This window comes from Herpailurus yagouaroundi, unplaced genomic scaffold (genome assembly GCF_014898765.1).
Source record: "Herpailurus yagouaroundi ecotype Mexico unplaced genomic scaffold, PumYag 186, whole genome shotgun sequence".
NCBI lineage: Eukaryota > Metazoa > Chordata > Mammalia > Carnivora > Felidae > Herpailurus > Herpailurus yagouaroundi.
In genome coordinates, this window is record NW_024412417.1 from 27,819,818 (window position 1) to 27,843,187 (window position 23,370).

The 23,370-nt window shown below is 41.6% G+C and overlaps 1 protein-coding gene across 1 annotated transcript in view; it reads right to left on the reverse strand.

The window, feature by feature from the left end:
• The window catches only part of EXT1 (exostosin glycosyltransferase 1), a 289,853-nt gene that overhangs the window by 253,553 nt on the left and 12,930 nt on the right, over nucleotides 1-23,370 (reverse strand). The window lies entirely within an intron of this gene.

Below are 23,370 nucleotides of genomic sequence, written 5' to 3' on the forward strand. Positions count from 1 at the left end.
GGCAGAGCCCCACGCGCGACTGTCCCAGCGCCACCGAGGGCCACCGCGCCAGGGGCTCACAAATCCTGCAGGAAGAGGAACTGAAAGAAAGGGAGGAGGGGAAAAAAGTGCAGAGAAAGGAAAAAAGAAAAAAGCCCTTGCCTTACGGGGTCAAGGCTTTGAATTGAGGGAGCCCAGGACCGCTTTGGGACCCAGCCAGGGGTGCGGGGCTGAGATATTTACATTTCTCCTAGCTGCCTAAGCGGGGGAGGGGGACGAGGCTGGGAAAGAAAGAAAAAGAAAACAAACTGTGCTCACCATTAAATATTCATGACAGCAGCTTTGCTAAGGCTAATGGAAAGCATATAAATCCTTTTACAACTTGGTTAAATGCAAAAAAGATGGATGAGGGTCACAGCATGCTCTGGGGCAAACTGGGAAGAATATGAAAATCTGGACTGCAGGAGGTTGGGATCCAGGAGAGCAGGGCTGGCTGCAGGTTCCATTTAGACCCATTCCACTAGTGTGGAGCCCAATCCTATTCCTTTCCAATGACTACAATAAAACACTACTCAGAAAATGGGTTTTCAATTACCCCCACTCGCCTCAAGGGCATTTTTCCCATAAAAATGTTTCCCCTCAAATATTACAACATGGTCAACATTTGACAGACGCTAACTGCTTTAAGCCATGCTTAAACACAGGTCCAAATTCTTGACACAGACAATCTCTCTTGACCAAGAAAATGAGAGATGCAATAAACTTGGATCTGAGACATCTTTCCAGCGGTATCTGCAAGAAGGTCTTTCAGAAAACACCCAAAGTCTTGGGTTCTGAGAGACCATGCTGTGTAGTGTTTGCATGGGACAGAGGACAGGGTCAGGGAATCCTAACATCTAGGCTTGGCTTGACCCAAGCCTCTGTGCTTTCGGGAATCTTGGTTGTGTGGGGTCTCTACATCTCACTCCAGCTGTACAAATGGAAGAGAAGCTAATCTATTCATCTTAAGGAAGGGTCAGGAAAACACTAGGAGGCACGGAAATGTTTGTAGTAAGGGGACAATGTATAATAAATAATGGTACTAAGGACACACATTTCTCATTATTTAAACAAAGAAATAAGTTCCTTTGGAAGAAGAAGTTGTTATTTGTACTGCAGGGGGGACTTATTCTGTTTTCTTTTATATTTTATATGCTGAAAAGAGAAAATAAATACAACCAAGGTTATGCTTTCGGTTGGGGGTAGATTTATATGTTCCCATCATTATAATTTAGGGGAGAGGGAAGCATATCCCTGAAACCAAACATAAAATAATTCCAAAAATATCTTCACAGATTAGTCACCAGTCGATAATACAAGGATTATATGATCTCCAAGGCCATAAGACACAAAATTGGCTGCTTTTTTAATGTAAACGCTATCCTCTCTGCTAAGGTTTCCAGAACAAATTTCATTTTCCCCTTTACATTCCCATTCTACAAGGGAAAGGGGATGGTTTCAGCTGTGGAGTTTTGAACACTGTCCATGATAATCCTTGTGTACTTTCATTCCTGAGGGTGTAGATATCGCTGGCTGCTTTCCAATGAGTTTTAACAACAAATGTTTTCAGAATGTCTTCATCTCTGCTGCTCTCAACATCCTTGTACTCTTTTCCATTAGGGCTAAGTACTCCCCCCCTTGCAGGCGTCCACCTTGGGCCCTCTCCCCACAGCACACCCTCCATCTTTGAGCTGTTGGAGGCCAATCAATGGCTTTACATCACCATCCTCCCCAAGACCAGTTTGGGTACTGCATAGACTCCTCAGGAGACCGAATGCATGGCACAGAGTAAATGTTCCATAAACATGAGCTACTATTATAAAAAAGTGTCTGTTGAATGAACATTTGATAGAACTTTTGGAGACAGAGACGCTTCTTTTAGAAAAATCAATTATTTACTGAAATTATTTTTATCGTGTATTCAGACTGTAAGACCGTGTAACTGCAAGGAAATGACATCGTAATTTTTGGTTGACTTCACATAGGTAAGACATAAAGAAAAATTATTAATAGGAAAATTAAAATGGAATAGTAATGTAAATAATCACAGACCTTACATGGATTTTACTTGTGGAGGGGTTGTTTCTGTTAAAATGTTTAGAAAGCAATGTTCCCATATTCCTCCTTTTAAACTAGAGAGAAGGGAAGAGGCTGAAAACCAGTTTCCAGAAAGAATTTTCAGTTAAGGAACCAACACATATGGAAAAGTCTAAGTGGTTGCAGTGAAATTAACAGGTTCATTTTTCTCCCCAAAGAGTGCATTTTAGATTTTATTTTGAAAAATAATGGACACATCGCTTCTCGGCCTTTTGGCTAAGATCAAGTGTAGTGAAAAATAATGGACACAAATGATTCCCACAAGGTCCAGAATTCCTAGGAGGCAATGAACCATCTTTCAAAGGAGCAGACTCAGAACCCCAAGGCTCCTGCTGTACATCGAAGGGATCATCAGTGGGCAGTGGGCTTCTGGCTGCACACATTCACAAGCCTTTCAGACCACCACTAGGCTTTGGACAATCCCCTAGGATCCAGCTCAGAAACCTCCCTAAGGAAGATTCAACGGAGACCACCCTGAGCAAATTCCCACAAAACAGGGCAAAATGTGTATTTAACCAAAAAAGAAAAGCCATATACCCCAGGAATGGCATTGTAGGATGTATCTTGAATACACTTTTACAGCAAAAACAATTTGAGTCCTTATGACTATTTAAGACCCTATTCTGGGCAATCCTTAAAAGCAGGGTTACCCTATGGTATTTAATCACAGTAGCCTCAGTGCAAGGCCCAGCATAGTGAAAGTGACCAAAAATATTTGTAAGATGCATGAACGAAGCAAAAGAAGCCAGAAAATCAAGCAGAATTCAGCAGAAGATTTAGGTCTTAATTATTCTAAAAAGCAATAAAACCAGAATTAACATAGGGACTCTAGTAATAAATATCAAATACAATGATGATAAATTTACTTCACAGTTAAAACAAAAAAAAAAAACAGAGCCACCTTTCTACTTAGTATTCCTGCTAGGTCTGTACTTCAAAAAATATTCCTTATATTTTTACTAATAACTCAGTACTTTCATATTAGGTACAATTAACACCTGTGCCCAGAGCCTATAATCTGATTTCATTTGCATTTTCTTAAAAAATTAGAGAGAACACTTATAAATACCAAAATGCTTCTGTCATAAATTAGGTGATCATTCTGTGTACTACTAGCAACATAGACTGCTTTTAATAGTCATATGTTGCATTTCCATACAGTTTTATCATCCAACTGTGCCTCCCTAGACACTATGATTTAGACTTGCCCATTTTTTAAAACAGAATTTGTTATATCCTTTATGTCTGTGGCTCCACAGGTTGCCCTTCTAACCCTTTCCTCACATAACTTACTATTCATCTGTTAGAAAATGAGGGGCATTTGCCTAGATTTTTAATTTAAAAATTTTAATAATCAGTCTTCCTAGGTGAAGACCATTTTAGAAAAAAAAACCTCAAGGTCATGGGGAGAGACATTTTAGGTAATAAATATGTAAGTCATCTTTCTAAAACTGAAAGGTGAGCGAAGAAATAAAGGCAAACAAGGGGTGGCCTCCAGCGAGGATACACCTCGCAGAACACCATGTCAGAAAGGTTTAAATCGCTCTTATTCAAAAACAGGGAAACAGTGAGTAAAGGACGTATTTAGTTAAAAAAAAAAAAATTAAGACTAGAAAAACCAAACATGATATCTCCATGTGCACTGGAGAAAAAAACAAAAAACAAAAAACAAAAACACCTCTATGTGAAGGACAAAATGCAACAAATACCAAACTTTGAGAATACAAAGAATAGGGGATTCAATTCAATATTAAGAACTTACCATGTGGCAAAACTTTGCTGCCAAAACGAGTTAAGATTTTGAATTCCATTAAAAGAGAAGTACTGTGAGAAGCACACCCTTCCTGACTCATGTTTTTCGTATAAAAGGTGTTAGATGCTATAAAAATGTTACTAAGAACATGCCCCCCATGGGCAAGATTTTTCATGAGTAAGGTTAACACAGTTAGATGTACTGGAGAATCAGGGGAATATTTAAGTCACCAAAAACAAAATAAAACAACCTTTCATCAAATTCAATCTTGCATAAGGAAAACAATTTTAAGGGTATTAAAAGCAACATGTGGAAACATTAGAGAAATGAGACCTTCCCGTCTTAAAAAACAACAACAACAACTATAGTCCAAATAAACTAAGCAAATGAAAGTTACTAGTTTTTCCACCATCAGTCCACACGTCTGATGCTAACTTCCCTCTGTACCTTGAGAGTATTAATTCCTTGCTTAAACATTTTTGGTACAGCACAGAATTCCTTTTGATGTCAAATACACAGAAAGTTCAAAGGTTAGCCTGCCACTCAACATTATGACTCCTCAAAAATCTGAACAGGAAACCCAATTCTAAACTTACCCATACAAGGTACTGCAACCCCAAAGGGAGAGCAGCCGGCCATTGTTTCGCCTGCTGGTGTTTTTGTACTTTGCTAAAGATTTATTCAGAAGGGTGACAATGCCTACCTCATCACCAAGGAGAAACATTCTTTCCGATACAAAGACTTGCAGCCATCTCTTCTAACACTTTCCTTCCCACTAATTACTTTCTCAACGTTCTGGAAGGCTAAGAGTCTAGTCAAGTTGAATAGCCCTGGCTTTAGCCCACATTATATTCTATCCTGTACTTCACACTTCTCCAAAAACATTTTTTTAAGAAAAGGAAAAAGCATGAGCCACATGGGGTATACACATCAAGATTTACATGGAAAATAAAAAGAATAGAAATGGCTAATTATATAGAAATGGTTTCATTTACAAAAGGTTACAGGGCATATCAAGTCAGGGAAGCCAGGTTTGGGCAGAAAGTGATTCATTCATTCATTCATTCATTCATTCAATGAACATTCACTTCTCTGTCCAGGCACCCTGCTGGGCACTGCATGAAAAGATAAAAGTGGTTCTTGTCCCCGCAGAGCTCACAGAATAACTGCAAAAGAGAGACCACTACACAGATGATTGTAATACAACTGTAACACTGCGCCACAAGGGCCAGGAGAAGAAGCAAAAGTAGGGTGCTATGGAATCCAAATGAGAGGCGCCGCTGGCCCAGGATGGCCAGAGGAAGGCAAGAAGCAACTTTCTCAGAGGAGGTGCTGTAGCGGAGTCTTGAAAGAGACAAACCTAAGCCAAAAAGTCAGGCGACGTGAGGCTCACAGTAGCCGGTGCACCAGGCTGGGGAAAAGCACATGCTGGAGTGTGGACTGGAGCTATGAATGTCCGTGTCTGCTTGGGAGAGAACTCAGACAGTCACGACAGTCACAAAAGCAATGCAGAAAATTGGACGGAGGATGTCTGCACTAGTTCAAATCATCTGTGCTGCCTGAGTCGCTCAGCTGATAAATGCCACTTGCCTGTTATCAATGAGAACTTCATACTACACTGAAATCTTATCAAATAGCTGCTTCCTGAAAGTACAAGACATGTCACACATTTTGTAAGCACTGGACTTCTTCTATTATCTAACACCATTTTTTAGATTCAATAGATCAAGTCTGGAAGTTAATAAACGAGTTAAGGAAGTGATTGCCTTTTCTTTTAACTCCCGAGAAATGGGACCCCACCATCAGCAAACATCGAAGCTCCCTTGGAGAAGATCGGATGGAGATTGAGACATTAGTCTTTAAGGGACATTGGTTTTAATCAAATACTTTGCCTTTTTCTATCACTTGTGGTTCATGGTGTTCTGCCATCTTCATGCATAATCGAAAACTGTGAATGTTTCTCTGAAGGTACTTCTTTTATTTTTTTTTTAATTTTATTTTTTTTAAATGTCTTATTTATTTCTGAGAGAGAGAAGGAGACAGAATGTGAGCTGGGGAGGGGCAGAGAGAGGGAGAGGGAGGCACAAAATCTGAAGGAGGCTCCAGGCTCCGAGCTGTCAGCACAGAGCCCGACGCGGGGCTCGAACTCACAAACCATGAGATCATGACTTGAGCCAAAGTCAGACGCTCAATCGACTGAGCCACTCAGGCGCCCCTGAAGGTAGTTCTTTTTTTTTTATTATTATTATTTTTTTTTAATTTTTTTTTTTAAATTTTTTTTTAACGTTTATTATTTTTGGGACAGAGAGAGACAGAGCATGAATGGGGGAGGGGCAGAGAGAGAGGGAGACACAGAATCGGAAACAGGCTGCAGGCTCCGAGCCATCAGCCCAGAGCCTGACGCGGGGCTCGAACTCATGGAGCGCGAGATCTTGACCTGGCTGAAGTCGGACGCTTAACCGACTGCGCCACCCAGGCGCCCCTGAAGGTAGTTCTTTTATTTTTTTTTATTTTTAATTTTTTTTTCAACGTTTATTTATTTTTGGGACAGAGAGAGACAGAGCATGAACGGGGGAGGGGCAGAGAGAGAGGGAGACACAGAATCGGAAACAGGCTCCAGGCTCTGAGCCATCAGCCCAGAGCCCGACGCGGGGCTCGAACTCACGGACCGTGAGATCGTGACCTGGTTGAAGTCGGACGCTTAACCGACTGCGCCACCCAGGCGCCCCAAGGTAGTTCTTTTAAAACCTGGACAATGATAATGCCTTCCAAAGTGCAGAGATTTTTGCCACCAAAAAAATCAAGGCAATGGAGGTTCTTAAATATATAAAAATTTATTCTGAAAGGAATAAATACCATGCCTCAAATATACAATGGGGTATTGTATGTATGTAATAGGGGTATGTATGTATGTAATACACATATGTATGTATGTAATAATGTATGTAATGGGGTATACAATAATGAGAAAGTATAGAGGCCAAATGGAAAAGTTCATACAATCCCTACGGGCTGTGTGATGCCTGGGCAAACAGAAGAATTCTTAAGGGAGCACTCTCCTTTACGGAATGCAGAAAAACCCCCTACCTATGGGCAGCACCATGGTCCCATGAAAAGTCCTAAAATCTGGATCCTAATTCTGGCTCTACCAAAAATTAACACGTAATCTCTCTGGGTCTCAGCTTCCTCGTAGCTTACCTTTCAATAGGCAGATAGAATCGCTATGTTTTTCAGGTTTTGTGGCAGTTCTTTTAATTCTAAATTTAAATTGAAAATAAAACCAGTAAATATTTAGGGAGCACATACCTTGTGCCAGGAACTATGCTAAATGCTTTTCATTCAGCATCTTGTTTAATCTCACAGGGCAACTAGAGTAAGACAGAATCCCCACTTTCCTGACGAGTAAGTGGGGGCTTCAGGTGCTAGGACAGATTCCCCACTACACTGTTTGACATCGAACATGCTTAACCACTCAACTCAAGCCTTGAAGGTCTCACTAAACCATGCAGGCAATCAGATTCCAACTGATTCTTAAAACACATTGTTTCCCTAAGTGGAAACATTTTTGCAGTTTTTTTACACAAGACTGCCCAATGTGAATTCAGTATTCTTGAGGAATAAAAAGATTCTAATCCAAAATTTTCCACAAGACTCATTCCGTTGTACCCTCAAGCAGATTTCTCCTACCCAGGACCTGATGATGAAGTCCAGAGTGCTTTGGAATGCAGTCCCAGATCGTCCCCCCACGATGCCCCATTTTCATTCCCAATGTCTACAGCTGCAAAGGGGTATTTGTCGGGGGGGGGGGGGGTCTTGTATAAAATCTCTGCATCAGAGGACCGGCCTCTGAAGAGAGGGAGACAGATGGGGGGCATGTAAGTAACTGTAGCCACTTCCCTGGCAGCCTCCTTGCTCTCTGGGCTTCTGCTCTCCTCCCGGAAAATACAGACTTGCAAGAGGAGAAAGACCAAAGGGGCTGACAAAGAAATTGCCATTGTCATTTAATGAATTGACCCCGACATGCTTTTAATAGCCCCCATTTAATTGTACCATCATATGTTCTGGAGAAGCCCTCCTGCCATTAATGTATTAACAATCTCCTACCCTGTCCCTGGGGGATACAACTGCTCCATTTTCTCCTCTTTCAACCCAATCCCTACACCACTTGCCTTCCTCTTAACACCATCACAAAAGCTGAGAACAAAACAAAACATTACAGGATTTGAGCCAAGCATTACTTAGGTGTATTAAATTATGGCATTTCACTTCTGGGGGAGGGGGAGGGGAAGTGGAATTCTCGTAAAAGAGGAGTGTCGTTAATAGCATAAAAATGATAGAGGGCTGCAACCACGATCATGGGGGCAAGAAATGTTAATTTTCAGTTATTTTAAACCCATAACATCATCTAATCCATTACAGAGAACTGACGGCTACGTATGACCTCAGAACAAGGCAAGTGGATGGTTTTTCTCACCCTAAGATAACACACCAGGCCAAAAATAGCAAAATGTATTAAAAATAGTAGATGTCTTAACTAAGGCCTGTTGTGTCCAGGGGTGTGTTTATTTCTAAACCTCAACCTCATGCACCATAACACAATGCAAGAAGGACAATTCTCAAGCACTCTCGCCATTGTCCTACAGAGCATTGTTACTCACATCTGGGGGAAAATGGGTTTCTAAAAGTGGACACCAAGAGAGAGCATCTTAAGATTACAACTGGAAACCTCATTTTATTATTTGGAAAGTTCTACATTTATTTTCCTATAAGATCTGCCTGCTCTGTCTCAATCATACCAATGTGAATAAAGCTCTCCAGAAATGAAACCGGTACAAAGTCATAGTAAGATCACTATATACTAAAACAAAGATATTTTATCAGATGCCCACAGTTTTTTTTTTTTAAGCAAGAAAAGGATGAGCTAATTTAAGAAAATGTAGGGTGTCAATATCCCCTATAACAAAAAGAGTTTGTTTTTTTTTTAAAAAAAGGGTTTTATTTTTTTTTATTTTAAAATTTTATTTTTGAGAGAGAGAGAGAGGGAGAGAGAGAGAAAGCACAGGGAGAGGGGCAGAGAGAGAGAGGGAGACAGGGGATCTGAAGCAGGCTCTACATTGACAGCAGAGAGCCCGATTAGGGGCTCAAACTCACGAGCTGTGAGATCATAACCCGAGCTGAAGTCAGACGCTTAACCCACTGAGCCACCCAGGCGCCTCTACAACAAAAAAAGTTCCAAACACAGATAATGTGACCCAGAACACTATTTTGGGCTAAAAGTAATTACATATGGAGCCGACCACATGTTTTAAAATCCAACTTCAGATAAGTTTGTCACAAGTCACCCCTCTCCACACTACCAATGACATCTTTGCTGGTCTTCCCAACTTCCTTTTGATTTCCCTCACTCATTCTAAAGTTCTTCTGCAATTGAAAACAGAGATGAAAGAATTAAATTTGTGGTGAGGGAAAGAAACCTGAAATCTCAGAACCCTGAGGCCACCGGTAATGATTACACTTCTCTTCCAATCAGCTTCTCAATCTGTGTTACCAGGATATGCTGTGGAGTGTGGTACTTATGGCTCAAGAAATTTTTATACCTCCTAAAACTGTTGGACAAGACCAATCAATAGCAGAACTGATGGGGCTTGGAGGATGGAGAGACAGTTTCTCCCTTATTTTAAGCATAATTTGATAAAATTCCTTTTTGAGATATAAAAATGCTTTTTAGCTAAGCTTTAGACTTAAGGGATCAAAGAGCCAACTTTGAAATTTAGACTTTTCAAGGAGCCTGACATACAAAAAGCACTTAATAAATACGTCTTCAATGCGTGAATGAATAAATCCACAGAATGGTCCTCTCCACAATTAAAGAACAATTATGGAGAACACCTTACTATTCAATACCCTCCATCAGGTCCCCACTGCTCCTATTCGCTGTTATGAACACATCTCCTTATAATGTGGCCAATCCCCCAACGGTCACCATAAGTGTTTAATGATCCTGGTGGTCAAAGCCAGCCTGGCCTTAATCCGTATTTTGAATATAAGGAATTCAAGAACTAAATCCCAGGATCATTAGAGAGATGGGTCTTCTGCCTATGCCTTAGCTGACACCTCAACACCTGCCTTCCTAACCTAGACAAGTTTAATCGGCTTCTAAAGAACCACTGTCATGCTGGTGTCATCACTGCCCAGAACGGAAGCAAGCAGCGCAAAAGAGGTTTTCTAAACTCAGGAATCAAGCATTAGCTTTTGCTCAATGGGTCTCGATAAGAAAAGCCAGCAAAGCCTGTCTTCCTTCTTAGTCCTAGCTGATGCTTTATCCTTGATCTAATAATCCCATTAAGGTGGACCCTGAGGAATACACTCATTAGTTTGGGGAGAAAATTGAAGCAATAGACAAACGACTGGTCTTACCACCCAAGCTCTCCCAGACAAACTGAATGGAGAAGATTCAAGATCCCTGACTGGGGCTTTCAGGAGAACCGAGACCAAGGCTCTCCGGTATTTAATTGTAGGGTTTGCACGGTAAAGATGCAACAACTCTTCTGAGCTAGAATAAACAGGACTTGCAGAAGTGACTATGTTCTAGATGCTACCTCTTCCACTGTAACGCCCCTCATGAGCATTACTACAGAGCACAACGCCTCTATCTCCCGCCATGATCTGAATGTTTGTGTGCCCCCACCCACCAAAATTCGTATGTTAAATTCTAACATCCAAGATGATGGAATTAGGAGGTGGGACCTTTGGGGTGATTAAATCATGAGGGCAGAACTTAATGAATGGGATCAGTGTCTTTATAAAAGAGGCTCTCCCCCTCCACTCTGTGAGGACACAGGGAGAAGTCAGGAGTCTGCAACCCCTCCTGGATCATGCTGGCACCCTGATCTTGGACGTCCACCCTCCAGAACCGTGAGAAATTCACGTCTGGTGTTTAGAAGCCACCAGTCTGCGGCATTTTGTCATAGCAGCCAGAACAGACGAAGACACCGCCGCGGCACTCGTCGGAATGCATCTTGCTCAGGTCTGGTTGTGTGCGCACGCATTTCCCTCACTGGAATGCAGGCTTGAAGACTGTGAGGATGAGATCGGTCAGCAGCTCAACAACCAAGCGAGAAACCGAGCCACGGAGGTGACAGGATTCAGTCGCTGTCAGGCTTGCGTGACAGCATCAGAGTCACTTGTGAACCTTCAAGACACAATGCCCGGGGCCCAGCTCCTCAAGATGCTGAGTCCACAGTCATCAGTGTTTTGGTGAGTCCCTGGGTGATTCTGCAAGCACAGCCCGGGCACATACCCAGGGCACGGCAGGAGGTAAGTGTCCAGGTTCCAAAGTTCCAGCTCAGCTGAGGGCAGATGCCAGCTCTGCCTCTTACTCTTTGAGTGACTCCAGGCAAGTCATCTAACAAGTCTGTGCCTCACTGTCCTCATCTGTAAAATGAGGACGTGGGGCTTTTGCAAGGATGAGAAGAAAGAGTGCGTGTGAAGCACCGCGCCTTCCTGATACAGATGGTGCTTAATACGTGTCAGGCATCTGGGGAGGGGGCCCAAAGCACAGCTCCGTCGACAGTCCATGCTGCCTCCCAATAGCTGATAACTGAAAGGAACTGGGGTGTGTAAGACTTTGTTGCTTCAGAGGTGTGGATGTTTCGATGGTTAAGCATTAACTATCATGGCTAACACTCCTCTGTGCACAGATGCTGTCGCAAATTGGTGAAGAGGGAGGACACAATGTTTAGAAAGAGGTATTTTCAACTTCTATATTTAAGTTATCAAAACAAAACTTGGACGTCAAGTATATACAGGTAGGGAGACAAGGCTGCTGAGACTGTTAAAATAACCTACGTGTTAAAACCTTGGGGACTCTTCTCTCTCCCGAGGGGACGATGGGAAGAAGTACCATTCTCAGAGCTGTGACCCGACTGTGTACTGCCATTCTGTTATTAATGCCATATACTCTCGCTTAACTGTGACAGGCCATATTTTGAGGGTCATTAGAAGCTTCGTCAGAAACTGCTTCCTTTAGATTTACGGTATTGAAAGGATTTCTCCTTTCTCTTCTTTTTTCTTGGTAGTCTTACATGAAAACATATTACATTCACAGCCCAGCGGAAGACAACACTATTTCTACAGAAGTCACTAGGGAAAAATAATTCACTTAAGTAGACCCTCACTCTACTGCCAACTTTAACGGGATGCTTCTGTTATAGAATTGGGATTACCCAATGCTCACACACACTCACCTATGTTACATGTGTATGACTTTGCTCAGACAAAAAGCAGTGCTTTCACTTAAATAAAATGAACATTTTTTTTTTCTTTTTGGTGCACAGCACTAAAAACGGAAAGCTTTATCCATTCTGCATTTTCACCACCAACAAATCTTGTGGCCCTGCGTTTCCTACCCGATAATCTATTTTAAAGGAATATTTCAAGCACCAGAAAAATACAGGAGCGATGCCCCTTAGATGAAGCTGACTTGTAAATAAGGAAAGCCATTAAGTGCTTAGAGTTTTTGGTCTTTCTACCATGAATACTAAAAATAGTCTCAGCATATACAGCTCACTGGGCTCTCCTCACGAGGGCTTCATTTTGTAGTAAGGGGTAGCACAGTATCTGGCAAATTCTCTGGCAGCTAACCCTCACCTCTTGAAAAACATAAAATTACATAAAAGAAAATAAGAGCTGGGAGCAGGTGGCCAACGCAACAGAATAGAGTCCGAGAACGTAGGCACTCTTGTGTAATAAAGATTGTCACTTACGTGGCTAGCTGTAGTTATCAACTGCCTGAAATTGTACGAGAGCATACCACCAAATATTTTTCACACCACCACCACAACCAGTATTTTGATGGACTTGGGAGTCTCTTTAGGTAAACCAGTTTAGGAGCAAGAGTACAGAAATAATCCTGAAAATGTCTTCTATTCTAAGTACCTGACAGAAAGCTATTGTGTCCAGTGACTTCCATACATTAAGGAAATGCCCCGAGTCCTAAGGACTAATTGCACATCCACAGACTTCCTCTCTCTACAGTTCTTTTTAATTGGGCACTTTAAGTTGCCAAGTATGTTCAAAAATGGTATTTCGAATAAAGCACACAAAGTGACTGCTGATCTAGAATTGGAATATTCAGCCTCCCTTTGGATGAGGAACTGATGCTCTTATTTTTAGCTATTCATTCTCCAACAGATGACAACACGAAGGGAGAAATCAAGTAGCTATATCTATTTAATTCAGCGCACATTCATAATAACACGAATGTTTCAGTGCGATTTCAACGCAATAGGATAGTGTAAAGAAGGGCTAGAACTCTAAAATTAGAAATGACTACTCAAACTGGATATAAATATTACATACATGTACTTTCACTTCCTGTAAGCAATTAAGTATACTAGTAGACAGAATGGGAGAACTATTTAGGGGCTTAATTTTGTGTTAGACTCTGTTATTTCTAGAGCCTCCTTTCTCCAGTAAAACTCTGTGCTTTGATTCTAAAGAAAAGGGTCGATACCACATACGAGACTCCGCGACATCACACAACCACATAAAACTGTCATCGTGAAATACCGCGCTGCATGATTTTGTTACTGCCCCTTTTATTCTTGCCGCAACGGACACACACCCTCAGAGGATGGATTTGCCACTTCAAGGCTCGTGCCCAGCGCTGGATAGAAACAATAAAAACAGTCTCGGGAACAGGAGCCCCCAGGGAGGTAGGCACTGCCATCTAATCTGACAGCAAATCCACCTCTGAATTAATAATTTTTATACTTCCCACATTCTGAATGTTTTTTTTTTTTCCCTCAGATGAGAGGATTCCTCCATTCCTAGAAAGGTGCCCAACCCTGAAATTAAATCCAATGCTCCAAAACCAAATTTATTCCATCAGATATCCATGCACGAAAGCTAAAACCCTAGCTTCAGATTATCAGCACACTTTTCAAAATCATCAGCAGACATTAGCAGGGGTCTTTAACCAAGGATCAGAATGTCTCCAAATCTCATAAAAACATATGCAAAAGTTTGATGTGTACTTTTCCGCAAGGGTTCAGAATCCACGGAGTGGTCTGAGACCAAAAAAAATGCAACAAGGGACTACAAAATTAAAGGGAACAATCAGAAATAAAGCTATACCGGCTGAACAGAATATAGAAACTGCCTTCAACTTAATGTGTTTGTGTAAAAGAAATGTGATGACAAACTTTTATCGTACACACTATAACAGAAAAAAAACCCATTTGTTTAATAAAAGGTAAGTTGAATTCACACGTGTAATTGGGAAGCTTTTGTTGTTACTGCTCTTACGGATTCATGTACAAAGAGATTCTTTATCGTGTAAGTAGAATTTAAAAACCTGGTAGAAACAAGCCCATTCTCAGGCTTATAAAACAAGCCTTTACAGATAATTATGTTTTATTACTCTTCATTTTATGGGGATTGTGTTATACAAAACAAATACCAGATGCCTATTTGTTTTATTCATTTCAGGGGGAAAAAAAAAATCCTACAAGTACCTCTGCGAATAGAACTGCTTTTAATTAAACACAATGCACAATGAGCACATAAAAATTAATACTGGTTGAAGCCAGCAGGTAGAAAGTAAATGTATCGAACACAATAGTGGAATACCCCTTCTTTTCCTGCTGAGCTGAGAAAGCGGACATTCCCAGGCTTATTACTTGGGAGCGAAAACCAGCCAGGGATACTCAAACAAGGTTATTCACAGACTCGTTTGGGGAAAATTAAGGCCAATCTTCATGGAAATATAAAACCTGGAGGTGAGAAGAAAAAAAAAAAAATCTACCTGTTTTAATGGCACCCATTTGAACCAGACCCCACGTTAGCCTTCCTTTATGAAATCAGTCTGGTCCATTCTGAGCCCTTTGGGTAAAGCTGTTGAGATGGAATGAACCAGGTTCATTTCTGCTACATCAGAAAAATGCAAAGTCATTTCTGGCATGGTTCTTTCTGACATGGTGATTTCTGGCAGACTTGATCTGCAAACACTTACCACAGAAGGACATGTCAAACAGTAGCTGTCTGATTAATACAGCCATGCTTAAAAACAAAAAAAGGAGAGAAAGAAAGAAAGAAAGAAAGAAAGAAAGAAAGAAAGAAAGAGAAAGAAAGAAAAGAGAAGGGAAGAGAAGGAAAGGAAAGAGAAAAAAAAAGCTCGGGGGTGGCAGGGACAGAGAAAAGAACAGCCACACTACAACCTGACAGTTTCTTCCTGTCTATATTATTCTTGCAGCAATGGACACACAACCTCAGAAACAAATCATATCTGTTCAACTGTCAGTTCTAATCGGAAAGTGAAAATCCAGCACCCAGCATGTTAGTCCCCAGATGAGGAAGTGTGGTATTCTTCTGTTACTTTTCTCCCCCTTTGCTTCTGTTTCCTTCTTCGCTTTTGATAAAGTCCGAGTGAGCCCTACTCGCTGCCTCGGGCCCAGAGCCGTACCATCCCACCAGTCCTGGTTTGCAGACACCGGTGCCAAGCAGACAAGAAACAGTTTGACTGCACCGTGTGAAGAAACGTGGAGGAGTTTGTAGTTGTACCTGGCAACCAACTTTCCACAAAGAATATCAACAAACTTTTTCCCGGTCATGCTTACTGACAGGGGTTACACCCCAACTTCTTTTTTCTTTTTTTTTAATTTTTTTTTTAATGTTTATTTATTTTTGAGACAGAAAGAGACAGAGCATGAATGGGGGAGGGTCAGAGAGAGGGAGACACAGAATCTGAAACAGGCCCCAGGCTCCGAGCTGTCAGCATAGAGCCCGACGCGAGGCTCGAACTCACGGACGGCGAGATCGTGACCTGAGCCGAAGTCGGCCCCTCGACCGACTGAGCCACCCAGGCACCCCTCAACTTCTAAGACCTGTGATTCTGAACCTCCGGGTTGTCCTGACTGAGGCAAAGGTTTCACTCAATTTTCCCTCCACAGGAGACTAAGTCTTTTCAATTAGTGGACCGTGGTCTCTTGCTTAGATGGAAAAAATAAACTGTTTATGATTTGAAAAAAAAATTTTTTTAACATTTATTCATTTTTGAGAGACAGAGAGAGAATGCAAGCAGGAGAGGGGCAGAGAGAGGGAGGCACAGAATCCAAAGCAGGCTCCAGGCTCTGAGCTGCCAGCACAGAGCCTGATGTGGGGCTCGAACCCATGAACCATGAGATCAGGACCTGAGCTAAAGTCAGACGCTTAACTGACTGAGCCACCCAGGCGCCCTAACCTGTTTATGATTTTTATATTTAAAAAAAGTGATTAAAATCCTAAGGTTTTTTTTAGCCTTTAAAATAGATTTTTAAACAGTTGTGGGAAACTGAGAAAACAAAGCATTTAAACTAGTGATCCCTCCAAAAACCTCATTTTGCTAAAAGCAAACAAATAAACAAAAAAACCAGCTTGGGGCTACTCCTCATTCTGACTAAGGAACTGGGGGTGAATATACAGGAAAACAGACTGTGATCAGGAGTCAAATGCCATTTTACATTCTATTATAATCTAACCAAAGGATTATTTTCACAACAGAATAGTTTCAGCTGTTAAAATAAAGTGAGACATCTATATGTATAGACATGGAATGATGCTTGATATATAATGAAGTGATTAAAAAAAGAAATTAGAAAAGAGAACATATATATATATATATATTCTAGTAAATAGGTAGTGAATGGGAGACATAGTGTAGGTAACTTTCACTTTCTGTAATATTTGAACTTTAAACAATGCTCAAGTATTACTGCAGCCATCTGCAATCTGAGTTTTAAAAGAATTTTTTTCCCCAAAACATCACCAGATTGCGGTTTGTGCTGTAACTCTTGGGCGGCTCTATCTTCAAGGTTAAATGTAAAATTGAGTCTCCGGGGCGCCTGGGTGGCACAGTCGGTTAAGCATCCGACTTCAGCCAGGTCACGATCTCGCGGTCCGTGAGCTTGAGCCCCGCGTCGGGCTCTGGGCTGATGGCTCAGAGCCTGGAGCCTGTTTCCGATTCTGTGTCTCCCTCTCTCTCTGCCCCTCCCCTGTTCATGCTCTGTCTCTCTCTGTCCCAAAAATAAATAAACGTCAAAAAAAAAAATTAAAAAAAATTAAATAAATAAATAAATAAACAAATAAATAAATAAATAAATAAAATTGAGTCTCCAAGATGAGAATTGTTAGAAGTGAGAACAGCTTGACTTGAATGGCCCGAGCAGGCCTGACGTAGGATGAGGGACAGCAAGGGGTCAAGAAGAGTGAGTGTGTGTGCACCTGCCCTTGGATGTGCATGCAAGCACAAACCTTCCCAGGAGGGAGGGAGAGTCAGTTATTGAAAGGCAAAGTAATGAGGGGGGCCTGGATGGCTCAGCTGGTTAAGCATCTGACTCTTGACGTTGGCTCAGGTCATGATCTCCCTGTGGGTTCGAGCCTGGTGTGGGGCTCTGCACTGACAGTGCAGAGTCTGCTTGGGATTCTCTCTCTCCCTCTCGCTCTCTGCCTCTTATCCACATACATGCTCATGCTCTCGCTCTCTCTCTCTCTCTCTCAAAATACATAAATTTTAAAAAATAAATAATAAAAAATAATAAAATTTTTACGAAGGAAAAAAAAGGAATGAGAAGGAAGAGGCACAAAGTAAGTGGGGTGACTCCGGCTGGGAGGGGAGCTTTCAGAAAGGCCACAAATGCCTCTGGTGGCTCCCTGGTACAGCTGGGGAGGACCTAAGGAAAAAGAGGAGTGGTAAAAAATCCATCCTCGTGGGTGGGAGTGGGAGGTGCCAGGTGCTGCTTCACAGAGAAGGGTCAACTGAAATCCTGTAAAAAAGAATGAAGTGGCCTGGGGACGAGCCTTGGAAGCCAAAGCCAGCTTGTAGGAAACCATGTCCCTGGCAGAGGGGGCCACAGAACTGTACCCCTGTGCCTCCGCAGGAAGGCCGGAGCTACAGGGTGAGAGCCCAGGAGAGACGCTCCCCCCCCCCCCCGCCCCCAGCGGCTGGCCAAGCGGGGCAGGCTGTTGTACCATTCGGCAGCCGCCGGCGGGGAGCGAGCCACGGTTCCCAAGAGCACGGTGGCTGCCTTCCTTGGAGGGGGGCAGTCAGAGCACCCACCAAGGGACAGACAGAGAGGGCCCTTCCGCCGTGGGGTAGCCTGGATCCACCACAATTCTCTGCAATGGATCTCTGCAATGTCAGCCTGCTCCTCAAAAGGAAGCAAGCTTTGGAGCGACAGAAACCATAGCTAGCCAAGAACCGAGGCCTGTCCCACGCCATACAGTGCAGTTCAGGCTCCATAAAGCGGGCATTTAGGGATATTACAGAGTTATGATCGGGAACCCACTCACAGCTAAAATGACAAAGACACAGCTTATTCCAAAGCTGCAAATCATCGTGTGATGTCGGTGAATCTCTAATTTCACACCTCAAGGTGGAGAGCAGGAAGGAGGAATTCTTCTAACCACATTTCCCTATTCAACATCCCCTCTGGGTTGCTGATTCCAAACAAAATTAAAGGATCCTGATAATTCAGTTCCAAAGTCTTCTATTCTGTACCACAGGCCACCATGACCAAAAGACAATCGATTGGCAAGTATTTCTCGAGGACCTAGTGCATGCTCAGCACTGTGCTGATGCCAGGGAAACAGATTCTAAAGAAATGCACACCATCTCTGTTCTCTCTCAGCTGACTGACATTCAAGACTATGACCTGACTTAAATCTGACTTCTACAGACTCATAACTTACAATGGACTTTGAATGCAAGTAGAATATAAAGTGTGAAATGTCCCAGTAACTTTGTGATTGAAAGGTATTTGGAGACAAATGGTGGAAAGAAAGAGCCTATTGGCTACATTTTTCCACCGTGAAAGGAGGTGCTGTATACTTTGATCCCAAAATATACGTACATATATTGGTCTGGCCCTCTTGATCTGTACTTGAAAAAGACATACACTAAAAAAAAACTTTAAAAGATGAAGAATTCTAGAATGTACCATAGCCTTTCCTCCATCTGTTTTGGTTCAGGAATTTCTAGACTAAAGAAAGGAGGACGGCGAGCTAATCAGATATAGGAGGCACTGTCGAGCAAACTACTGCAGGGGTGGGTAAACCCTAGGGTACAGAAGAGGGGCCAGCTTTCCCCAGGAAGGCACAGAAAGCTAGAGAGACAAGAACTAAGTAATTGCAAGGCAAGGCAGAATGATCTGAGGTTTAAAACTGCCTCAGCCTAACTTCTAGAGTTTCTCTGGGCCCTGTCATGACAGGACAGAAGAAGGACCCTCTCAAAGCCTGCATGCCCAGATCCCTAAAATCACACAGGGTGAGAGGATGGGGGTGGCGGGTAGAAAAACTTCAGAGAGTCCCTTAGATTACCATCTCACCTGCCGTGTGTGGACAGAGAAATGCTTCATCCAGGCTTCTGCTGATGAGGTTGGTGATGACCAGACAATGCCCGGGACTGAAGGGCAGGCCAAGTAGCGGGCTGATTTATGTTCTGCTCTCTGAAAATTCGCTAGACCATTTCTATACCCCCAAGGGGAACTCAAATGACAGCCTCAAATGACAGGTCTTGTACCAGGTCCTGAATAGGAGCAAACTGAGAAAACGTCCAAGCCATGATACCCTGGAGTTCCAAAAGCGAGTATTTTAGACTTTCAGAGACATGTCAAAAAAAATCCAATTAATTCACCTCATCTAATGAAATGAGTTCACTGAAAATACAACACGGTATTCTTATCAATCTGCTACCTGAATCTACAAGTCAGCTTACCAGGAGAAAGAAAGGCCATTTTAACTTTGTGGAGAAGAGATAAGACGACTTTGGGACAAAGAAAGGGAAGGGGTGAGATGAAAAAAAGTAGTATTTTTAAAAAATAGCACCTTGACTCTTGGCAGAAAATAATATCTGACACCTGACTCAGGAATGTTTCCAGAAAAAAAACTTTTAGAGTTTGAATATTTATTCCACAGACAAATACAAATACCTGTAGTCAACCTTGTCATTAAAATATATACACTGCTTCCTGTGTATATACCCTTACTTCACTTACCCTTAGTGAACCATACGCAGAGTCCCTTTTCCAAGAGCTGACATGAGAGAACCCTCTGTGATTCTGTGATTTACCACAAGGATATAATGCCGTTCTAACATGTTTGTTCATTTGTTCTGATATGATGAAGCTCCGAGAGACAGGATTTCACTGGTGGTATATCCCAATCACAGCGAGGGCTGCTACCGTGTGGAACCCAGTAGGAAGCAGATCACATCTGGGTTTGGTGGCAAAACTGGTATTTTGGAAAAGCTCTTACGATATGTTTGTGCATTACTGCAGCTGGGTCCCCTTGCAGAAAGGATGGAAATGTAACTCATGCTGTGCCTGAACACCCCCCGCCACCTAGATCTTCCAAACACCGGCTAAAATTTCCTCCCTAACGTTCACCCCGACTACAGTTAGAGGACAGGCACTGTTACTGCTGGTAAGACCATCCTAAAGGAAAAGCCATTGATTGTTAATAGCCATGCAGATTGTGGAGAGTAGAAAGGTATTCCTTGTTAACGTTTCCTGACTTGCTATGTACTGCACAGTGATGGGATCACAGAATTGCTGGCGAAGACAAACTAGTTTTATCTTCTCCATCTCGCCCAGGTTTATCCCGGAAAGTCATTTCAGGTGATCCCACTGGTACATCTGCCACTGTTTTAATGCATTTCCAAGAGGCAGGGACAGGAAGACCCATGTGATTGCTCAGCTGCACAGAACCAGTAGGAAACATAACACTTCTGTAAGAGGAGAAAGAATTTTTTTAAAGACACAGAGTCATACTAATGATTCGGACTCTTGGTTGAACACTTTCCTGGAGATGAAAATCTATTGTATGTTGGCAACAGTTAGAACAGGTGGTTGGAATCCTGGGCACCTGCCAAACCACCTTGAGCACCTATATGACTGGCAAGCTGCTGTATCATATTGCGCATTACAATTATAATGAGCTGTAAACAGATAGGTCAAATAAAAGAAATGAAATGAAAGCAATGATAAACACACACAAACGCTAAGTCTGAAATGATACACAGTGTAACATGTTTTCACGGATCAGATTAAAGGCAATGGTTAAGAGTGGTTATTGACTGAGCCCTTACTATGTACCAAATACCATTGGAAGCACAATGCGTAACGTTACTCATTTAATCCTCATAGTAACACTATGAGGTGGGGACTATTAGTTTCCCCATTTTACCAGTGAAGAAACAGACGCAGAGAAGAAAGTTGCCCAAGGTTTCACAGTGGCAGAGCCGCCACTGGAAATCAAGCCACTACTCTCCAGAGCCCACGTGTATAATCTCCATGTGACACTTGGCTGGAAGTTAAGAGATGTATGTTCCATTTCCGATTCTGTCACCACTGGCTACGTGACCTTGGGCAAGTTGCCCAACTTCCCTGGGTCTCTATTTCCTTATCTGTATAATGCAAGAGTTACACTGAATCTTTAAGGTATTTCCATGATCTTATGGCTGTCTTCCAGACAAAACTATCTGGTACCATGACTGAACACCATCCTCAGACAAACATATGACAGACATACGGACACAAATGTATGTGTACAGAAGTCGCAATCAGCCATGAGCTCATAAGTCTCTGTGCAAGAAAACTGGATGAGGGAGACTGAGGCCCAAGGAGGCTCAACAGTCACCAGTACTCCCAGAGAATATCTACTTTGTATTTTGAATTTAAGGATGTTCATTTCTTGACTTATTTTTATAAAAACTGAAGATTTATTCTGATAGCATTATTTACAACAGTCAAGACACGGAAACAACCTACATGCCCATTCACATATGAATGGATAAAGAAAATGTGGTATAGATACACAATGGAATATTATTCAGTCCTAAAAAAAAAAGAAGAAAATCCTGCAATTTGTAACAATACGAAAGGACCTTGAGAGCATTACGTTAACTGAAATAAGTCAGAGAAAGACAAATACTGTATGGTCTCACTTCTATGCAGAATCTAAAACAAACCAAACATACATATGGAGAACAGATTGATGGTTGCCACAGACAAGAGGTGGGAGATAGGCAAAATGGGTAAAAGGGGTCTAAAGGTATAAACTTCCAGTTGTAAGATAAATAAGTCCCGAGGATGCCATATACAGCATGTTGACTATGGTTAATAAGAATGTATCATATACTGGAAAGCTGCTAAGAAAGATCTTAAAAACTCTCATCACAAGAAAAAAACTGTTATGTATCAAATCATTATGCTGTACACCTAAAACCAATACAATGTTAAATGTCAATTATATATTGGTTTAAAGAAGGATTTATTTTGATATTTAATCTTTTTGGCCTCTTTTGTCCTACTTGGGTTACTTCTTAGACACGGCTAAATCTAAACGAAGCACAAGGAAATATCATTCCAAGCCTTTAAACTATACTATACCAAACAGAGAGGTACCTAAATTTTATCTTAACACAAAATACTGTTCATTTAAAAAAAACAAAAACAAAAACATGTAATATAACTCTCCAACCTAAATACAGAAAATATTATACATTTCCAGTCTTTGAATCAATAAAAGACTGCCCTACATTTACAGGTTGGCAACATTACACTTGCATACTTAAAAGTGCAGTTATCATGAAAGGTGTTGCTTACAGGTAGCTTTTTTAATGCAGTGTGAATTTTAAAGGAGCCATGTAGCATATAAGAAATGGTGTTTTCAAGAAAAATTTATTCTCCACCTCTCAGTAAAGCAAAAGCATTTCAGTATGAGATTCCCTGTGATTAGGTCTTCAGATTGGCTTAGATATTCAGATCTAGCAATAATTTTGGTGAGTGACCTCACCAACCTTTGTAAAAACATGAAACATAATTCATATGTAATCAAGGGCCATATGATTGCCACCAAGGCTGAATCAATTTTTGAGACCTATTAGAAGTAACTGTGATACAGTGCGTCCTCCATTTTATTTCTCTCTACACCTGCAGCACTTGTACACGATACTGCACACACAAGCTAACACAAACCAGGAGACTGTAAACGCAGGAAATGGAGGCCAGTGGGAGAAACAATCATACACCTTTCCCTTTGCTTTTTCTCCCCTTTGCTCTTTAATTAAATGATAAATCTCGGTATGAATTCATTAGAAGCCTGATGGCTCAATTAAGCACTATGTTATTATATACTCTGGGACAATGCTTCAATATCAGTTAACAGAATTTGGAAGTAACCTGAGTGAAAAACACAAGCCAAAAGTTATACCTGACCAACCATTTCGGAGAAAAACTGCAGTTAAGGAGGAACAAAAAGTCTCAATATCTACAGACTGTTAAAATTAAATAATAAAAAGACCATAACGGCTTCTCGTATAACAATAAATTATTTAGATTCATATTATGCAGCAAACCCGCTCAATTCATTTTAATTTGGTTTCACTAACACACTTACCCAACAGAATGGGAGAAAGAGAAAGAGAAAGAGAAAGAGAAAGAGAAAGAGAAAGAGAAAGAGAAAGA